This window comes from Sorghum bicolor, chromosome 3, assembly GCF_000003195.3.
Source record: "Sorghum bicolor cultivar BTx623 chromosome 3, Sorghum_bicolor_NCBIv3, whole genome shotgun sequence".
NCBI lineage: Eukaryota > Viridiplantae > Streptophyta > Magnoliopsida > Poales > Poaceae > Sorghum > Sorghum bicolor.
In genome coordinates, this window is record NC_012872.2 from 51,918,541 (window position 1) to 51,928,949 (window position 10,409).

Here is a 10,409-nt window from a genome sequence, read left to right on the forward strand (position 1 = left end):
CGCCACCGGCCACCGGCGCCCTGGCCAGTGTGACGCCGTGTCCCGGATCGGCGCCGCCAGCGCACTCGGCCGCGTGCTCGCTTGAGCGGGGCAAGGCCGCGCGGCCTCCTCCACTCGCTACGGCCCGAGTGGGTCCCAGCCGCGACCCGTGGGCTCCTCCGCGCTGCAGCTGCGTGCCGCGCCGTGCATGAGGCGGCCAAGGTCCTGCCGAGCCATTCCTTCCCACGCGAAGCACCAACAGCCCTGGTTTCGTCCGTAGGGAAGCTTAAGGTAGAAGATGAAAGTAATTACAAGTTTGCCACAACCCTTTAATCATTTCTCATTTAATCATATTATTTCCGATTCGAGCGCTCTATACACCACAGCAAATGTTTATCATGTATCTCATTCCTGAATTTATTTATTTAAATACAATTGGTTTCATATTTATTTAATAACTTTCTAACTAAAATTAACCTAGGTTATAATTCTGTTCTTGTTGCTACGATGTAAGTTACGATCGTTGCCATATTTTGTGTTTATAAACTTTAATGATATGAATTTGGTTACTGATTAGCGATTGTTCTTCTAAATTAAAAGCGAATTAGGTTTATAATTTCAACCTTATAAATAAATAAATATTGACCCGATTAATGTTAGCTTAAGTGTTTCTTAAGTACAATTTATTTAGTTAAACATCAAGCATGTAATTAATTTGATTAATACCAACTTAAATGTATCTTTAATAAATATAATTTGCTTAGATATACACTCTGCATGAAATAGTCCAATTAGTGCTCTCATATGTTCTATGTTTTGAATTTAAATCTTATTAGTTTGAATAATAAAATATTTAGTGCATTTTATATTTATAAAACGAACTTAGATTTATAAAGATCAGTCTTTTATAGAATAAATGTTAACTTGGTTAACACCAGTTCGAATGTGTTTTAAGTAATTATAATTTGTTTAGTTAAACGTGAAGCAAGAAATTAAGTTGGTTAATATTTGTTCAATGCCTTTTTAAATTAAAAGTAATTTAGGTTTATCTTCAGTCTTTTATAAATAATAAATGTTAGCTTGATTTATACAAACTTAAATGTTTCTTTGCCAAATATCATTTGCCTAGTTTAGTCACGAAACAATGAATCGACTAATTTTTATCATATTTTCTGTGCTTTCCAAATTAGAAATATTTAAGTGACTTAAATAATGTTAAATGTTTATAACTACAATATGATTAAGGGTTGTAAATGTTCTTTCTAAATAAAACATAATTTGATTAATGATTGCACATATTTGTTTCTAAATAAAAGTAACATATGAAAATATTGACCTTTTTACAATTACTTGTCAATTTAAATGTGTATTTATTAATTTTTATTTTGCCTTGTTCAAATATGATCATATAAAGTTGTTTTAGATGAATTTGATTAGTATTTATTCAATGTCTTTTTGAATTTGAAGTAGTTTAGGTTTATCTCTGATCTTTCATAAATCATATTAATTATATAATATCAACATAAATGCATTGTTAGTTATGACTTGCTCAGCTTAACTTTAAAAATAAATAGTGATTCGAATTAAGTTGCTCTCTCTTGTTTTATATTCTCTATGCTATAAATGCTAAAATGGTTTAAATAATTTCTATAGTTATTTATAAATTAAATTGAACTAGAACTATACTTCGTCTTTTATAATTATAATTTATTTAATTCCACTTTATGATATTTCTCTTAAACATTTATCATCTTGTTTCATCTAATAAAATACATCAAGCATATAGTTTATCATTTTTGTTTTACTTCGAACCTCTCAGTCGTGTTCCTTACGGCGATAGCTCCGTTCTCGGCCGTTTTTGTGCTCTCTTGACCTTAGCATCGATCCATGTCGTTTAGTGTGTTCTCTTTCAAAGCGTTTCTTTTGATTGATGTCTGTTCTTAGTTATGTTTGTTTGTGTTGCTTGGTTGGTACGAGTAGAAGAAGCGTGGTTCGTCAACAGTGAAGACCAAGAGCTGAGGATCGATAGTGGCAGTAGAAGCTAAAAGATTAGAAGATAGAAGTCAAATAATTCTGAGCAGTTATACACTGGAAATTAAGGCAAGTGCAGGCACCCTTTGATCATATTGTACCTATGAACTTTAAATACATTTACTTTCCATTGCATGTGTCTTAATACTGCAAACCCTAAGGACATAACTAGTATTCTACTATATTCTTTGTACTCCTGGGTTTATACATGGGTAGTATAGTGAATAGTAGATATGCTTAGCTGCTCTACTCATCTAATCTATATAATAATAAAAGTAATACTCTTGCCTAATGAATTCTTCAATGATGATAATGCTCCAATGGTGGATAATGGTCACTTCGGTGACGAAGATGTTGCGGTGCTTGCGAGCATCGTGGTTTGTTGAGGAAAGAGGGAGCAGATACTGTTGGTTGGTCCGGTTGCCGGGCGTACCCATCTCTCCTCTCCGTAAGGACTTAGTCATGGTGCAGCCCCTGAGACATACAATGCAGCTCCAAGCTATATGGCTTTGGCTTGACTAATTAGCAGGACCTCCACTAGTTGGGTGTTACTTTTCGGGTAGGCGTGAGGAAGTAACTTGGGTAATGAATATTAAGTTGTCGGTTGATCGGTATGCCATGGCTATGGGTATCGACTGTCGAGCGCCCCGACCAAAACTTATGAGTGGCATCCTATTAGTTGGACCCTGTGAAAGGTCTCGTAGTGAAACCCTGCCTGCTCACCTTGGTAGTGCTTTGGTGAGTCGCGACCCCGGGCGAATGGGAATCACGACTTGGAGTGAAAGTGCACACCTCTGCAGAGTGTAAAACTGATATATCAGCCGTGCTCACGGTCACGAGCGGCCCAGACTCTCACATGATGAGCAAATTAGAATCACATGGAACTTGGAGGCGCATCTTGGTTGAGGTTGCTACCTCGTGTTTTGGCGGAATGGTTATTCCATGTTGGCAGGATTGCTATCCTATGTTCTTAACTGGGATTGCTATCCCATGACCTTAATGGGTTGCTACCCCGAGTTTCTATCCGAGGTTGCTACCTCGGTAATCTTAATAATAATTATTATTATAATAATGAGTAATAATATTGTTAATATACTTTCATCTAATTAAGGGTTGGGATGCTTCACTCATATTTAGTAATAGGTTGTTTTAATAAAAGAATTGTAATAAAAGTGTACCAACTTAAAAGCTCATCTGCAGTTAAACAGTGTTAGCTTTTCCTTTGAGTAAACCTTGCATGTCATTATACTTTCCGCCTGTACTTGTTGAGTTCGACATGAACTCACCACTAGTAGAAAAGAGTACAACGCCGACGCCCCTTTTTTTATACTACAGGCGGTTGTAGTTATCACGCGCCTGTGGTGTAAAAAGGACGGTGTCAGAACTACGAACCGTCTGTGAAGATGCATTTTTACAGACGGTTTTCCTAACTGAACCGCCCGTAGAAATCATGCATTTCTACAGGCGGTTGTCCTAAGGAACCGCCACTAAAAATCATATTTCTACAGGCGGTTTTCCTAACAAAACCGCCTGTAGAAATCATGTATTTCTACATACGGTTCTCCTAAGAAACCGCCTGTAAAAATCATATTTCTACAGGCGGTTTGTTAAGAAAGCCGCCTATAGAAATAATTTGAAATTTAATTTTTTGAGTTTTTCAAATGACCTTGTTTGAAAAAACTGACAAAATGAAAGATGTAGATCTCGAAAAGTTATAAAACTTTGTAGTTGATATTTTTTTTATTTGACATCATCTTGTCGTCGAAAACTACGTTTGAATTTTTTAAATTTGAAATTCAAATTTTGTAAATGACCTCGGATGGAAAAACGTCCAATATAAAAGTTGTAGATCTTAAAAGGTTATGAAACTTTGTAGTTGACAACTTTTCCATTAGAATCCATTTAGGGCCTCAAATAATCAATATATGCTCGGTTTATGATAATATGTGAGGAACTAAACTCTAATATAGACACAAGTGAGTGATAGGTGGAGTGGTAGAGGAGGCTACGCGCAAGGGCAAGGTCTCACGTTCGAATCCCACCGGCCGCGAAGCACGCGATTTTACGCGAAAAAACCCACCGGCCGTGAAGCACGCGATTTTACGCGAAAAAAGAGCATTAAAAGTCTGTACAATATTTTTTCCTATAATTAAAATCTTTTTTTTTCTATTTTTAAAAGTCAATTTTGTATTTTCTGTAAAAATATTTATACAGGCGGTTCACATAACTAAACCGCCTGTAGAAATTCATTTTTCATTTTTACAGGCGGTTCTTAGTTACCGCATGTACAAATGTCCCATTTCTACTAGCCTCCAGCACAGGCGGTGCTGAAAAACGCCAGTAGAAATGGGTTTCCAGCCGCCTGTACAGTATGCGTCTGTACTAGTGCACCTTTGCTATTTTCCCCACACCTCCAGTGTGTAGTAAAGTGCTGCTCAAAAGAAGGATAAAGATGTCATGAAGTTTTCTAGAAGTATATCAGAAGTGCTTGGCGTACGGAGCCCCTAGTCAGCCGTTCCTGAGAAGAATGGAGCCTAAAAAGTTTAGCTACTGTTTCCGCGTACTGATAGTTGTAAGTGTTATTGTAAATATGTTTTTCGCTATATATAACATTATTTCTGATATTTCTATTTTTTTGTTGTATGTGTGTACTTCTTCAATATACATATAACGATTCTGGTCTTGTTTTAAAAGCCAGGATGTGACATGTGGTGCAGTGTTCCACACACAGACACAGCCGTAACTTGCTGTATGCATACGTGGGCAGAAAAAGGAAATGAATTATATAATGCCGGATTTGGTCACCAAGCAAGCAAGGCCAGGGCATTTTTTTTTTAATATTTTAAAAAAGGTCATCTCATCCGGCCTAGTCAAACGGGCTTGCATTGTGTGAGGTAGCCACGTTGGGGGAATGGAACGGAAGCCGCGCGCGCGGCGGCTCGGGGGAAGATTGAAAGTTCCTAATATGGCTAGAGGGGGAGTGAATAGCCTATTTAAAAATTCTACAAAAACACTATAACAAGAGGTTAGTAAATAACAAAGCGAAGCTTTTTGCTCTAGCTCTAAAAGGGGTGTTTGCAAGCCACCTACCCAACAATTCTAGTTGCTAAGAACACTAACCACACAAGAACTAAGCTACACAAGGCAAAAAAAAGCAACTAAACTAATTACACTAGTTTGCGGTAAGTAAGGAAAGGATGAGATATTTATACCGCCGTGTAGGGGATGAACCAATCACCAATATAAACAATCAAGCACCGGGAGAAGGCCAATCAAACACAATTGAGACACCGATTTTTCTCCCGAGGTTCACGTGCTTGCCGGCACGCTACGTCCCCGTTGTGTCGACCAACACTTGGTGGTTCGGTGGCTAAGAGGTGTAGCACGAACCTCGTCCTCACTAGGACACCACAAGAACCCACCCACAAGTGAGGTAGCTCAATGACACGAGCAATCCACTAATGTTGCCTTTGGCTCTCCGCCGAGGTAGGCACAAACCTCTCACAATCACCGGGAGATGGCCACGAACAATCACCAACTCGTGTCAATCCTCCTCCGCTGCTCAAAGCCGTCTAGGTGGCGGCAACCACCAAGAGTAACAAGAAAACCGCAGCCAAAACGATCCCCAAGTGCCACTAGATGCAATCACTCAAGCAAATGCACTTGGAATCACTCCCAATCTCACAAAGATGTATAATCTATGAAGGAGATGAGTGGGAGGTGTTTGCTTAGGCTCACAAGAATGTTTAGTAGTCAAGAATGCCAAGAGAGGGTGAGCCTCGAGCCGGCCAAACACGTATTTAGTCCCTCAAACAAATAGAGTCGTTGGCTCTTTCACTGGGCGAAATACGGGGTCACCGGACGCTCTTAAAGGGGCACCGGACGCTCAACACCAGCGTCCGGTGCTCCAACGTCAGCCGCGTGTTAGAGTCTAACGGTAACCTGCAGAGCACCGGACGCTGAGCAGGTTGGCACCGGACGCGTCCGGTGCACACCGGACTCATGTGCAGAGAGCTCCGCAAACTTGCAGGGTCACCGGACACGAGCCACCGGACGCACCCTGAGCGTCCGGTGCTCACCGGACCCATGCGCAGAGAGGGTCGCAAAACGTCCGCACACCGGACACCCACCACCGGACGCTCAAGCCAGCGTCAGGTGCCTATCGTCCGGTGCCTTACCCTAGGTGGGCCGGGCAGCCTGCACACCGGACGCTCAGACACAGCGTCCGGTGCCTCTGAGCCAGCGTCCGGTGAGTGTTCCTCAGCGAGAAACACTCCCGCGACTTCTCCAAATTTCCCACCGGCGCAATAGAAAATAAGCACTTCATTTTATCGAAAAGCGCCGAATCCCGCCTCGCAAGCTCGGCGGGAGGGAGAGAGGAACCCATCCTCTCTCTACCCTTCAAACTCCAACTCCCTTCTCAAAGTGTGCCAACATCACAAGTGTAAACCAACAAGTGTGCACATGTGTTAGCATTTTTACAAACATTTTCTTCGAAGGAGTTAAGTTAGCTCACTAGGTTCTAAATGCATGCACATGAACAATGACACCTAGTGGCACTCGATAACCGCTTAACCAAAGAATTCCCCTCTTTATAGTACGACTATCTATCCTAAATATGATCACACCCTCTATGGTGTCTTGATCACCAAAACCAAAACCCTAAGCAATACCTTTGCCTTGATCTCCATAGGGTTTTGTTTTTTCTCTTTCTTCTTTTCCAAGTTGAGCACTTGATCATCTTGTGGTCATCACCATCATCACCATGATCATCACTTGCTTCATCACTTGGCATGTACCAACCTCATTAAGTCTACACACTTAGTACAGAGGTTAGTACTAGGGTTTCATCAACTATCCAAAACCAAACTAGGGCCTTCAAAGATGAAGACGTGCAGTAGTACGTCGTCGGCCGGCCGTCGTGCATGCGTGCTACTGGACTGCTACCTCATCCATCGATCCGTCGTGCACACCATCAATATGGTGCTTGTCTTTATGACTAAAAATGTTGTTCGTTGATTTATTATAAGAAAAAAATATAAATACTACTGGTAAATAAAAAATTAGCTTATAAGACAAGCGTGACCTAGAGATAGACTCAAGGGCCGACGACCCTTAGCTTATGCCCAAGTTCTTTAAAATTCTTGAAATCATTTATAAATTGAGATAAAGGGAGACATATTGGGCTCGTCCAGACGACATGAGGCACGACCTAGCGCGCATGGCACAGTCGTCGTGCCTTGTTTAGTGCCGAATATTTTTTTTGGTTTATAGTACTATAGCACTTTTATTTTTATTTAGCAATTATTATTTAATCATGGACTAATTAGGGTCAAAATATTCATCTCATGATTTACATATAAACTGTGCAAATAATTTTTATTTTCGTTTATATTTAGTGCTCCATGCATGTGTCGTAAGATTCGATATGACGAAAAATCTTGAAAAGTTTTTGGTTTTTGGGTTCAACTAAACAAGGCCTATATTAATGATCTTTCCCAAAGAAACGATCGAGAGACCCGCTTGTCGAATGGCACGCAAGCTGAGGGATCCACGACTGCCGCCGTTCGATGGCGGCGTACGGGTACGGCAAATGGGATGATGATGAATGAACGGAGAAGCAAAACGGCCGGGATCAAGGCCTGAAAGCAACACACACAGCAGCCAGGATTCTTGCTAGCTTGGGCTTCGCACCCAAAAAAAAAAAAAAAACTAGAGAAGGGGCTAGCTCCAACCAAACACATTAGGCCAGTCTCAATGCAATGTTTCATCTCCCGGTTTCCAAAACAATGAAACTGCACATGAAATGGGTATCTCTCTCAATGTACTATTTCGTTGCACGGTTTTACTTATTAGTTTATCATTCATGGGTCCCACCTTCTCTCTCCCCTTCACTCTTCCTCGCAAGAAACACGATGGAACGAGCATGGCGGGGCGGAGGAGTGAGCGCCTGCCATGGGGGAGCTGTGCGTCCGCGGCGGAGGAGCTCGCGGCCCAACGGAGTCGCTCGCGCTCGCGTCCGGCGGAGGAACTCGTGGCCCGGTGAAGAGGCACGCGTGGCGGAGTCACTCGCGGCTCGTCGGAGTCGCTCGGCTGCGGAGGAGCTCGCCCGGTAGACCCGCTCGCGCTGCAGAGTCGCTCGCATCGCGGCCTCGCCCAGCAGCGGACGCAACAGAGCCCACGCGCGGCACGGCGAGCGGCCGACCGGCGACGGAACTCGCGTCCACAGAGCCTACACGCCGGCGGAGTTCTAGATGCAATGATATGATGAAACGAATCGATGCTCTCAGTGCGAGTTTCATACTATTTCCAATGTCTAGGAAACAACGCGGATACGTTTCATGGGGATGAAACGTTTCCCTTCTCTCTCCTACTCGTTTCATGCAATCTGCTGATGTGGCACCTCATTTAATGTGCATGAAACTCCCATGAAACCCCATTGAGACTGGCCTTATTAATTCGTAAAACAAGAAGCAGGAATGGCTGAGAAACTGATGAAAGGAACATGATGCGTGCGCTCAAACTTTGACAGAGCACGCCGTTGCGAGCACACGACACAGGCCACACACAAACACATGCAGATGCAGGCATGCAGAGCGAGAGTCAACCTAGCTAGGGCTTGTCCGATCTCCGACCTCCATCTGCTGGTCCCCTCTCCCCGATCGACGATCTCTCTGCGCGCAGCATGCATGCATGCAATGCAACTGCAGCTAGCTCCTCCAAGTCCGATCCACCTGCATGCGTCGATCAGTCAGACAGGGGAGGACACGACGACAGCCATCGCCATGCAAAAAGTCCCGGCCCGCCGCCATGAATGACGATGAACCTCGTGGTGGTGGTGGCCTTGCTTGTCCATCGACCAATCGATCTACGACTGAGCAGATACGCGTTCAAATCGCAGAGGAGAGAAGCTGGCCGGACACAAGCAGGCAGGGTTAATTCGCCTGCATCCTGCCTGCCTGGTGCCTGCCTGCTGTTAATTTCTTGGTCCCTGCATAGCGAGACGGACGACGGACACGAGAATGAGTGGTCTCGTCTCGTGTCTGTACATGCCTCCTCCAGTCCTCCTCCTCCTCTAGCTACCTGATCACATCGCGCGCATCGGCGCATATAAAGATGCATGCATGCCAACGTACGTACACTACTATGTGATGCGCGGCAAGCTACTTTTACATGCTCTGTTCTTAATCAAACATGACTTTATTTGTGTGCTAAAGCCTAAAGCTTCTCTCTCTCTCTCTCTCTCCAACTTTTATTTATAGCCCTGCCTCTGCCTACTCGCTTGTATGGACGATCGACTATCTGCCGCTTGTTCTAGTTGATTTCGTCTTCAGATCAGGTGGGAGGTGGGCGCCTCCTCACCACACAACTACTCTCCATATATACATTAGGTCAAGGGCATATATATATGGATGAAAGGCCAGCATTAACTTTCATTTTGCAAATGAAAAAACAAAAAAGCTTCCTACTCTACTACTTTTAGCTAGTAGGAGTGGTACACGTTGGAGTCAGATAGACGATGGGCGACAACCAAACCAAGTGTTATATTATCCACACCTGCCGCCGTCGCCTAGGGTTCTCTCCTTCCTCACATGGCTCCTGGTGGCAATAAGGAGAAACCCTCGTCCATTTTTTACTGTTAACCATTTTTTAGTTTAGTTCAAATAAATCTAGAGGTCAAACGATCATCGTTGTTCGGTCGAGAGTTTATTACCTGTCATGACTTTGACGATGAAAATGATGATGGCATCCTTGTCAATATGGCCACGAATTGAAGAAGATATGATATTAGAGGCGTCTAACATGGTGGATCAAGGGTTAGAGGTTGCTAATTCTGCAGCATGTGTGTCGTGCCTAGCGATTCGATTGTGTGTCGATGTTTCTTTGTCGACTAAGATGTGTTTTCATCTAGTCTCAGAAAGTTAGGTCTTGCAAAACATGTCCACGATCTTAGAATTGGTTGCCGCAATCGAGTTTGGCTTCAATATGTTTGATATGTCACCGAAATATCTAGTTCATGCCCTGACCAAAGCCACTGCAAAGAAGATGATGGGAGGTCTAGATATAATTTTGTTTTTTTATATATATTTAAGCTAGCTCCTTTCCTATGTAATTTAAGGAGGTGTTATGCTAAGTTTTAATTTAATTCTCCTTCACTTGAAAAATGATCTAACCACCTTATCCTAATCGTTGTCGTGCTCGGTAGCGGTAGGTACCCACAAACAAGCACCCGTGCAATCTCTAGGCTGCGAGTGAAATCATTGTACTTGCTGCAATCCGACAAATAAATTACAATAAATCATGCATGCCTTATAATATATATTCCTACGAAATGTGTGTGGCTAGTAGTAGTGATAGATGACCATCGGGTAGACATGCTCGCATCTTGACATGCCGCC

The 10,409-nt window shown here is 42.8% G+C and overlaps 1 long non-coding RNA gene across 1 annotated transcript; it reads right to left on the reverse strand.

The window, feature by feature from the left end:
- On the reverse strand, nucleotides 8,435–9,221 carry LOC110434191. The gene is made up of 2 exons (XR_002451667.1): nucleotides 8,837–9,221; nucleotides 8,435–8,744 (listed from the first exon to the last, which is right to left on the reverse strand). It is a non-coding gene; the product is annotated as an uncharacterized LOC110434191 (long non-coding RNA).